The sequence below is a fragment of the Bos javanicus genome, chromosome 7 (genome assembly GCF_032452875.1).
Source record: "Bos javanicus breed banteng chromosome 7, ARS-OSU_banteng_1.0, whole genome shotgun sequence".
Lineage (NCBI taxonomy): Eukaryota > Metazoa > Chordata > Mammalia > Artiodactyla > Bovidae > Bos > Bos javanicus.
Genome location: NC_083874.1, coordinates 27,146,008 through 27,157,813, shown reverse-complemented (window position 1 = coordinate 27,157,813; position 11,806 = coordinate 27,146,008).

The window sequence follows — 11,806 nt, the reverse complement described above, 5'->3', positions numbered from 1 at the left end:
GGCAATGCCAAAGAATGCTCAAACTACCACACAATTGCACTCATCTCACACGCTAGTAAAGTAATGCTCAAAATTCTCCAAGCCAGGCTTCAGCAATACGTGAACCATGAACTTCCAGATGTTCAAACTAGTTTCAGAAAAGGCAGAGGAACCAGAGATCAAATTGCCAACATCCACTGGACCATGGAAAAGGCAAGAGAGTTCCAGAAAAACATCTATTTCTGCTTTATTGACTATGCCAAAGCCTTTGACTATGTGGATCACAATAAACTGTGGAAAATTCTGAAAGAGATGGGAATACCAGACCACCTGACCTGCCTCTTGAGAAATCTGTATGCAGGTCAGGAAGTAACAGTTAGAACTGGACATGGAACAACAGACTGGTTCCAAATTGGGAAAGGAGTACGTCAAGGCTGTATATTGTCACCCTGCTTATTTAACTTATATGCAGAGTACATCCTGTGAAATTCTGGGCTGGATGAAGCACAAGCTGGAATCAAGATTGCCAGGAGAAATATCAATAACCTCAGATATCCAGATGACACCACTCTTGTGGCAGAAAAATAAAGTCAGCCATTGTTTCCACTGTTTCTCCATCTATTTGCCATGAAGTGATGGGACTAAGATGCCATGATCTTAGTTTTCTGAATGTTAAGTTTTAAGTCAACATATTCAATCTCCTCTGAATCCCAAGGGGGAATTGTATTTCCACCCATCACAGTTGTATCCGTGATACAACAGCAATTGAAACTGCTAACCTCTTTTTCATTCTCCAGTTTCAACTCGAAGGTAACACCTCAGATATGCAGGGAATAGTCCTAAGGATAGTGTCATTGATATTATTTCAACCCTTCCGACTGGTAGGAGGGAATGGTGAGTTCAGGCACTATGTCCAACATTCTATTACTACCCACAAACATCCTGGAAGAGGCACCCGCTGTGGGAGAAGTCAGTACTGTTCTAGGAAACAACACAAGCCTGACAACAGCGTCTAAATAACATTTAGATGTGAGTTTTGGCAAATGTGAGGTATTTTATTAGTTTTATCATTATACATGACTTCCTTTTTCCTTTCCTTTCCAAGAAAGAATATACAGCTCTCAGAACAGAATCAACCAAGAAATATCAAATGCCATAGTTTTAGTCTTAGATTGTGTTTTCGGGGTGGGTGGCGGCGAGGAGAGAAGCTGTCTAGATAACGTTGGCTTCAGTGATATCAGTGTTCAGTTCTCAGTTTCTTCTTAGATTCTAGATTTAGTGGAGCATGGTGATTTTTTTTTTCAGTAAAATAAGAGTCCTACAGCACTGCAATACTAAACATGTTTTTGTTTGTTTGTTTGTTTGCTTTATATTGTTTTCATTGCTTCTGATTGCCACTGATTTATTGGATGTTTGCCCTCTTAAGTGTGGTTTACATGGAAACCAAAACCCAATAAAATCAAAATCAGCATTGCAATAAAGCGGGTCTGAAAAAATAAATACATGGTACCAACTTAATGATACTCAATCTCAGGTTTCCCTTGAGAGTCAGTGAGAACCATTTTTCCTTTATTGTTCTATTTTTTAAAAAACTGTAACAAAGAAACAGCAAAGTGCAAAAATCTTAAGTGCACAACTCAATAAATTTCCACAAGCCAAGCCCATCAATATAACCAGTACCTAGTGCGGCACCACAAAAACCCACTATGTAACCCCTCTTCTGGTCGAATTACAGATGAACTTAGCCTGTTTTCGAATTTTACATAAATGGATTCATACAGTGCCCATTCTTTTGTGTCTGGTTTCTTTCACTCCAAGTCATCCTGGTGAGATCCGTCTTTGTTTCTGCGTATGGAAACAGTGTGTTCATTGTCACTGCTGTATAGAATAACCCCCTTTTCATTATTGTTTCAGAAGCATCTAAACAAACAAGTGTTCTGAGGAAATCACAGGGATCCCAGTGTTAAAATATAAAAGCTGCAGTCAAAAGAGGAAACAGTGACTGAGATGACCTTTAGAAGCAGCTTCAAGTCAATTGTCAAGAAGCAGCTGTCTGAAGAAAGAAGTGGAATAGTAAAAAGCAGTCTGTGAGATAAGCCAGAAGAGCAAGCTTGGGAAGAAATGCCCAGAACTGAGCCAGGGATCTTGGTTCAAAGTAAAATAAAATGTGGACTTCTGGAAAGGTTTGGTTTAGGTTGTCTCTGCCTCATGTCTTCAGCAAAATCTTTCTCTGTCGGTGGAGTTCTGCCTCCAAAGCCCAGTGGTTGGGAAGGCAGGATCTCCATAAAGGACCAGATTACTACATCTTTTCCACACATTGTATAATATTTGACCAAACAATTCCTTGCATAAAAAGACATCTGCATTCTATTTCTGCCTCTTTTAAACACAAGTTATCAAAAACTTCTTTGTAAGTCTTAGATATTACCATTATGGCGAACTACTGCTTTATAAAAGCTTATAAATTACTAAAGCATTATTGCCAGCTAATTCTGATATTTAAGATAATTAAATTTTTACTAGTGCTTCTTTAAACTATCTTCATTTAAAACATTTTTATTCTACTATGAAGATGTTTATTAGAGTGATTATCAAAATGTTCCCATAAATATTGATGCCATATTATGAAAACAAAATATCCCTTTCTTCTTCCCTAAAAAAATTCACACATAAAAACCTTTTGCTAATTTAAAAAATAATTCATTCGAAATATTTCATTTGCTATCATTTTAAGAAGATAGTAATTGATTCCAGTGGTCCAGGAAATATTTATTCTGAGAATCTAAGCTTTCCCCTGCATCTTTCTCCTTACACAAGTTTACCTAAACCTGTCACATATTTCAAGGGTTCTGGCTTTAAATAGTTATCAGGAATGAGAATAGACACACTGAAATATTTACCTGGGTATTAGTAGAAGAGAGTAGAAATGATTGTCAGCACATGAGTAATATGAATTCTTGCTTTAAAACAAAATCCACAAGTAAGAGGACACAGCACCCAAAATTCATTTCATTGGCTACTAAAATATACTAGAGTAAATTAAAAATGGTCATAAATGAATCTAGCTCCTTCCTTCAAAAGATAGAATCTCTTTCCTCACAATGACAGACTGAGTCAACTTGTGACTGATCTGACCCATAGGCAGAAGTGACACCGTGTGACTCTGAGCTCAGACCTTAAAAAGGCCTTGAAACTTTGCTCTCACCTCCTGGACTTGCTGCTTTCACAAGAGAAAGCTTGTGAAGGAGGATGTCATGTGGAGTAAAGACAAGTCCTCTCAGCTGAAGTCCTTGACTGTGATGGGGAAACCATGGGTGACGAGTGAAATCCATTTCTCCTGCCTTCACTAATCAAGGTCATTTTAAGATGTCCGTCAGCGGGGAAAGGAGAGGGTGGGATGAACGGAGAAAGTAGCATTGACATTTATACACTATCATGCGTAAAATAGATAGCCAGTGGGAAGTTGCTATATAACACAGGGAACCCAGCCTAGTTAGTGCTCTGTAATAACCTAGAGGGGTGGGATGAGGGGGGAGGGGAGAGAGACTCAAGAGGGAGGGAATATAGGTATAATTATGGCTGATTCATGGTGTTGTACAGCAGAAACAAATACACTGTAAAGCAATTTTCCTACAACTAAAAAACAAATTTAAAAAAACATTTGCATGTCCTTCAAGTAACACATAACCTAAGCAAAAAGTTGTTTGCTCAAGTTATTGTCCAAGAAAGTGGAATCAGCTGTGTCTATTTCAGCTGAGTTGGTTAAGACAGGACAGAACCTCTGACCCTCCAACTCAGCATGCTCAGAGTCATCTCAGTGCCATTTGCACAAGTAGAGGACTGGAGCTGAATTATGCCTGTGCAGAACATGATCACACTTTTTCCCCATCACCTTTCCCCACAGTCCCACACCCTCCATGCCTCAGATCCAGCCCATGAATATACCACTTCTTTACCCCTGAATATCCCAGCCCCTTCACCTGGGGAGGCATATTTAAGATTTGTTTGGTCTCCTTAGTTGACTGCCTTTGAATAAACCCACTTTTTGCTGCAAATCTGTCTTAGCATTTTGGTGTGCTGTGTGTCAGGCAAAACAAACCTCGTTTGGTAACAATAATTAATAGATGTGTCAACTCACCTGGCCTAAGAGATGCTCAGAAAGCTGGTAAAACATTATTTTGAGTGCATCTGTAAGGGCAGTTCTGGAAGAGATTAGCATTTGATTCAATAGACTGAGTTAAGAGAATCGGAGCTAACCAATGCAGGTGGGCATCATCCAATCCGTTGGAACACACAGGCAAAGAAAGGGTGAATTCTTTCTGTTTTTAAACTGGGACATCCACCTTCTCCTGTCCTCAGTCCTCAGAGCTCCATATTCTCACCCTTTAGGCTTGCCTGGTTCTTCAGCCTACAGATGGCAAATTGTGGGACTTCTCAGCCTCCATAACAGTGTAAGACAATTCCTATAATAAATCTGCTCTACTATGCTTATATGTGGGCTTCCCAGGCGGCACAATGGTAAAGAATCCCCTGCCAATGCAGGAGATACAAGAGACACAGATTCAATCCCTGGGCTGGGAAGATCCCAGGAGTAGGAAATGGCAACCCATTCCAGTATGTTTGCCTGGAAAATCCCATGGGTGGAGGAGCCTGGTAGGCTGCAGTCCATGGGGTTGCTAGGAGTTGGACATGACTCAGCGACTTCACTTGTACTTTTCACTTTTATGCACTGGAGAAGGCAATGGCACCCCACTCCAGTACTCTTGCCTGGAAAATCCCATGGGTGGAGGAGCCTGGTAGGCTGCAGTCCATGGGGTCGCGAAGAGTCGGACACGACTGAGCGACTTCACTTTCACTTTTCAGTTTCATGCATTGGAAAAGGAAATGGCAACCCACTCCAGTGTTCTTGCCTGGAGAATCCCAGGGACGGGGGAGCCTGGTGGGCTGCCATCTAAGGGGTCACACAGAATCGGACACAACTGAAGCGACTTAGCGGCAGCAGCAGCAGCAGGGATTGCATTGAATCTATAGATTGATTTGGGTAGTATATTCATTTTCCCTATATTGATTCTTCTGATCCAAGAACATGGTATATTTTTTCATCTATTTGTGTCATGTTTGATTTCTTTCATCAGTGTTTTATAGTTTTCTACATATAGGTCTTTTGTTTCTTTAGGTAAATTTATTCCTAAGTATTTTATTCTTTTCATTGCAATGGTGAATGGGATTGTTTCCTTAATTTCTCTTTCTGTTTTCTTATTGTTAGTGTATAGGAATGCAAGGGATTTCCATGTATTGATTTTATATCCTGCAAATTTACTATATTCATTGATTAGCTCTAGTTATTTTCTGATGGTGTCTTTAGGGTTTTCTATGTAGAGGGTCATGTCATCTGCCAACAGTGAGAGTTTTACTTCTTTTCCAATCTGGATTCCTTCTATTTCTTTTTCTTCTCTGATTGCTGTAAGCCACCAAATTTGACGAAGTTTCATTTCACAGCAAGAGATACCTTGGACAGACACCCAGAGCCCATTTTATTATGTAACATAACAACTGAGTAAGGAAAACTGGCTGATGTATTTGGAATTTTACTATCATACCTCCAACTTTAAATTTCTACAGCACTTTGCTGCCAAATTTAGGCCCAATGTATTTCTAATCAGGACAATTCTAGTTGTCCTGACATTTGTGCCTGCTCCCATTTACTTCCTATACCAGTCTAATCTTCAAGTCACCACCAAATTATCTAGGATCATAATTAAAATTCTCCCTGCTATTATTCTTCCATTTAAACATTTCTGTCTATGGGATAAAATTCTGAGCCTCCCTTTCAAAACATTTATTCCACCAACTAGGGAAAGGGAAAGTGAAGTCGCTCAGTTGTGTCCGAATCTTTGCGACCCCATGGACTGTACCCTACCAGGCTTCTCCATCCATGGGATTTTCCCAGCAAAGGTACTGGAGTGGGTTACCATTTCCTTCTCCAGAGTATATTCCTGGCACAGGGATTGAACCCAGGTCTACCTGCATCCACCAACTAGGGTTGCTCCCAAAGGTAGGCACATACCATGGCCTAGAAAGTTCCTCACAACCTCTGTAACACCAAAGGAAACACTGGGGCATTAGGTGAAGACTTAACAGGAGACTATGTCACCTTCAAGTTAGTGGAAACCTGCATGGACCTGCCCAGTATAACCACAAGTGAAATCACAGGGCAGCCAACAAAATGTGAATCAACTAGCCATTGTTGCTGCTGTTCCATGTCTAAGGTCATATCTGAAGATCCGTTTCCTTGAAGATCCTTATATCAAAGTTCTCCTGGAAAAGTCCAGGAGCTCCCAAGGTGGTTGTACAAACCATGGGTTCCCATGAGTCAGTAATGGGATAACTGATATCATGCATTCCTTGATCCAGTACAGAGAAGAACTCAAACATCACTTCTTGCAAAAATGGATATGCTGAACTTACCCAAGAGGCAGCAAAAGCAAAAATAAACAGGACCTAATTAACCTTAAAAACTTTCGCATAGCAAAGGAAACTACTGACAAAATGAAAAGACAGCCTTCTGAATGGAGAAAATACTTGCAAGTAACATGATCAATAAGGGGTTAATATTCAAAATATATAAGCAGCTGATACAATTCAATATTAATAAACAACCCAATTTAAAAATAGGTAGAATATCTGAATAGACATTTTTCTGAAAAAGATATACAGATGATGACCAACAGCTACATGAAAATATGCTCAACATTGTTCATCATCAGAGAAATGCAAATCAAAACCAGTATGAAAAACTGCCTCATACTTATCAGAATGACTATCATCAAAGAGATTATAAATAGCAAATGTTAGAGAATATGTGTAGAAAAGGGAACCTTCCTACACTGTTGGTGGGAATGTAAATTGGTGCAGCCTCTGTGGAAAACAATGTGGAGTTTCCTCAGAAAACTAAAAATAGAACTACCATGTGATCAAGCAATTTCACTCCTGGGTGTATATTTGAAGAAAACAAAAACACTTACTCAAAGAGCTGCACTCCAATGTTCGTAGCAGCATTATTTATATTTGCAACAATACAGATGCATCCTAAATGTCCATCAGCAGACAAATGGATAAAGAAGATGTGGTATATCTTCAAGATATATGGACAGGAGATTAAGAGGCACAAGCTATATATAAAATAAGCTATAAGGATATATTGTACAGCACAGGGAATATAGCCAATATTTCATAATAACTAAACATGGAGAAATGCAAAAAAGCAAAATGGCTGTCTGAGGAGGCCTTACAAATAGCTGTGAAAAGAAGAGAAGCGAAAAGCAAATGTGAAAAGGAAAGATATAAGCATCTGAATGCAGAGTTCCAAAGAATAGCAAGAAGAGATAAGAAAGCCTTCCTCAGCGATCAATGCAAAGAAATAGAGGAAAACAACAGAATGGGAAAGACTAGAGATCTCTTCAAGAAAATTAGAGATACCAAGGGAACATTTCATGCAAAGATGGGCTCGATAAAGGACAGAAATGGTATAGACATAACAGAAGCGGAAGAAGAAGAGTAGGCAAGAATACACAGAAGAACTGTACAAAAAAGATCTTCACGACCAAGATAATCACGAAGGTATGATCACTCACCTAGAGCCAGACATCCTTGGATGTGAAGTCAAGTGGGCCTTAGAAAGCATCACTACGAACAAAGCTGTGGAGGTGATGGCATTCCAGTTGAGCTATTTCAAATCCTGAAAGATGATGCTGTGAAAGTGCTGCACTCAATATGTCAGCAAATTTGGAAAACTCAGCAGTGGCCACAGGACTGGAAAAGGTCAGTTTTCATTCCAATCCCAAAGGAAGGCAATGCCAAAGAATGCTCAAACTACTGCACAATTGCACTCATCTCACAGGCTAGTAAAGTAATGCTCAAAATTCTCCAAGCCCGGCTTCAGCAATACGTGAACCATGAACTTCCAGATGATCAAGCTGGATTTAGAAAAGGCAAAGGAACCAGAGATCAAATTGCCAACATCCGCTGGGCCATGGAAAAAGCAAGAGAGTTCCAGAAAAACATCTATTTCTGCTTTATTGACTATGCCAAAGCCTTTGACTGTGTGGATCACAATAAACTGTGGAAAATTCTGAAAGAGATGGGAATACCAGACCACCACACCTGCCTCTTGAGAAAGCTGTATGCAGGTCAGGAAGCAACAGTTAGAACTGGACATGGAACAACAGACTGGTTCCAAATAGGAAAAGGAGTACGTCAAGGCTGTATATTGTCACCCTACTTATTTAACTTATATGCAGAGTACATCATGAGAAACGCTGGGCTGGAAAAGCACAAGCTGGAATCAAGATTGCTGGGAGAAATATCAATAACCTCAGATATGCAGATGACACCACCCTTTTGGCAGCAAGTGAAGAGGAACTCAAAAGCCTCTTGATGAAAATGAAAAAGGAGAGTGAAAAAGTTGGCTTAAAGCTCAATATTCAGAAAACAAAGATCATGGCATCTGGTCCCATCACTTCATGGGATATAGATAGGGAACAGTGGAAACAGTGTCAGACTTATTTTGGGGGGCTCCAAAATCACTGCAGATGGTGACTGCAGCCATGAAATTAAAAGACACTTACTCCTTGGAAGAAAAGTTATGACCAACCTAGATAGCATATTGAAAAGCAGAGACATTACATTGCCAACAAAGGTCCGTCTAGTCAAGGCTATGGTTTTTCCAGTGGTCATGTATGGATGTGAGAGTTGGACTGTGAAGAAAGCTGAGCGCCAAAGAATTGATGCTTTTGAACTGTGGTGTTGGAGAAGACTCTTGAGAGTCCTTTGGACTACAAGAAGATCCAACCAATCCGTTCTAAAGGAGATCAGCCCTGGGTGTTCTTTGGAGGGAATGATGCTAAAGCTGAAACTCCAGTTACTTTGGCCGTTTCATGCAAAGAGTTGACTCATTGGAAAAGACTCTGACACTGGGAGGGATTGGGGGCAGGAGGAAAAGGGGACGACAGAGGATGAGATGGCTGGATGGCGTCACTGACTCAATGGACGTGAGTCTGAGTGAACTCTGAGAGATGGTGGTGGACAGGGAGGCCTGGCATGCTGTGATTCATGGGGTCGCAAAGAGTCGGACACAACTGAGCAACTGAACTGAACTGAAACATGGAGTATAATCTATAAAAATTTTGAATCACTATGTTGTACACCTGGAACTAATATATAATATTGTGAATCAACTATTCTTTATAAGATAAAATTTTTAAAAAACACAAATTTAATTATATTCCAAAACTAATTGTTCAGTACTTTTAAAGGGTCAAATCAAGTTTATTGAAAGGCAAAAACTAAGGGGTGTCACAGACTGGAGGCTAAGGAGACATTAATTAAACAAAATATGAGAATCTGGAGTGAATTGCAGACCAAGAAAAGAGCACTAGGGGAAAAATTAGAAAATTTACAAACAGTCTATGTGTAAGATAATAGTATCAATGCTAATTTGCTGATTTTGATAATTGTGGTGTGGTTTCGCAATGTATTATCACTTAAGGAAACTGGATGAAAGGTTATGAAAATTCTTGGTATGTTTGAAATATTTTGTAAATTTGAGATGACTTAAACATTCAAAATAAAAGGGTGAAAAGTTTTAAGTATTAAAATCAATAGGATAGAAGACGATGGAAAATTTAAGAGGAACCTTGAAAATAGATGACAAATGTCTTGTGTCCTATTTAATTGGCTATTGGCTGACCAGAGCAATGATTGGCCACACTGGTTTGGGGCCACCCTACACCACTCCTCATACACATACAACTTCTCAACTCTGTTTTGATTTGAATGTGTCACAAAATCCTCAGAATTTCAAAATAGCATTTCTCAAAATTCAATTTGATCCTATTGTATAAAATATCCTCTATAAATACTTCTTACAAGAGGTGAAGGAAAGGAGAGGGAAAGTCATACAAATGAGAGGCTATAAGCAGAATCACCTGTGTAACTTGTTTTTTCAAAACTCTCATGCCTAAGCCCTATGTCAAACCCACCCCTGGTAGCTCAGCCATAAATAATCTGCCTGCAATAAAGAAGATCCAGTTCAATCCCTGGGTGGGGAAGATCCTCTGGAGGAGGGCATGGCAACCCACTCCAGTATTCTTGCCTGGAAAATTCCATGAAAAGTGAAGCCAGGCAGACTATAGTCCATGATGTCCCAAAAAGTCGGACACAATTGAAGGGACTGAACACACAGGATTCTGAGACATACCAGGAAAGTCTACTGCTGCTACTGCTGCTAAGTCGCTTCAGTCGTGTCCGACTCTGTGCCATCCCACAGACCGCAGCCCACCAGGCTCCCCTGTCCCTGGGATTCTCCAGGCAAGAACACTGGAGTGGGTTGCCATTTCCTTCTCCAATGCATGAAAGTGAAAAATGAAAGTGAAGTCGCTCCGTCGTGTCCGACTCTTCGCGACCTCATGGACTGCAGCCTACCAGGCTCCTCTGTCCGTGGGATTTTCCAGGCAAGAGTACTGGAGTGGGGTGCCATTGCCTTCTCCGGCCAGGAAAGTCTGAGAACTGTTAATACCATCCACAAAAATGACTGGTCTCTGAAACAGGATGTGTTAACCACTAGATGGTGCCAGGATTCTGAAGATGGAATTTTCATGTACATTTCCCTTTGAGTAAACAGTATATTCATTTTCCCTTTTATCTCTCTCCTCCAGGTCTCTCCACCTTTTAGAAAAGGAGCATAACACACCAAAACAACTCAGCATCTTTCTCCTTGAACTTATTTCAGTTGTCTTAGTCTTTCTCTGAGTGGGGCTTAAGGAAGGCTGTTTTAGGGCTTGTTTTTCCCTTAGCATCTTCCTTTCTGAGTGGAAATATTTGGAGGAGAGCTATGGCCTCAACATTTTGGTGTGGTAAGAGTAAGTTTGAGATGTTTATTTAATATGGGAAAAGTTAGGGGGAGATTATAAGATTTGATGGTCATCAGCATGTAAATAGAATTTAAGCCCTGCTGCTGCTGCTGCTGCTGCTGCTGCTAAGTCACTTCAGTCGTGTCCGACTCTGTGCGACCCCATAGATGGCAGCCCACCAGGCTCCCCCGTCCCTGGGATTCTCCAGGCAAGAACACTGGTGCTTGATACTCTCTCAATAAGACTGTAGTGGTTATTTCTAATATGATGTAGTTAAGGTGAGAATAATAATACTCTATATGGTTATTGCAAGGAATAAATGAATACATGAAATATCTAAATGTCAGACAGAGTAGACTATCAACAAGACATTACTTTTTTCCCCTATTTCATTCCTTGGTAAAAGTGGATTCTGCAGTACATTCCAATAGAATTAAAATATTTCCATTAGCTCAGATGTCTTTACAACTGAAGGAAATCTTAAGAATCATCTGTCTCCACATCTTCAAAATGAGGTTTTTGTAAGGTGTTCACAAGTGTCCAGGATCTCTGTCAAGCCTGAGTTATTAAAGTTCAACAGATTTCTTACAACAAGGACCTACTGTATAGCATAGGGCACTATAGTCAATATCTCATAACCTATAGTAAAAAAGAATCCAGAAAAGATATATATTAATATTTAAGTTACTATTTGCTAAAGCTTTGACCCATAACACAAAGTTTCTAAATCAGTAGAAAGTATCTTTTACCAGTGATCAAAAGAACATTCAACTAACTTTTTTAAAGCAATAGCTAATATTTTTCCCTAACTGTAAGATTACACCATGGAGAAAAAGAATAGTGCATCACAGAGCGCACTTTCTCACCAACATTTTGCAGAGAAGACTGGAGCACAAGGACATCAAACCCTTGGCGTG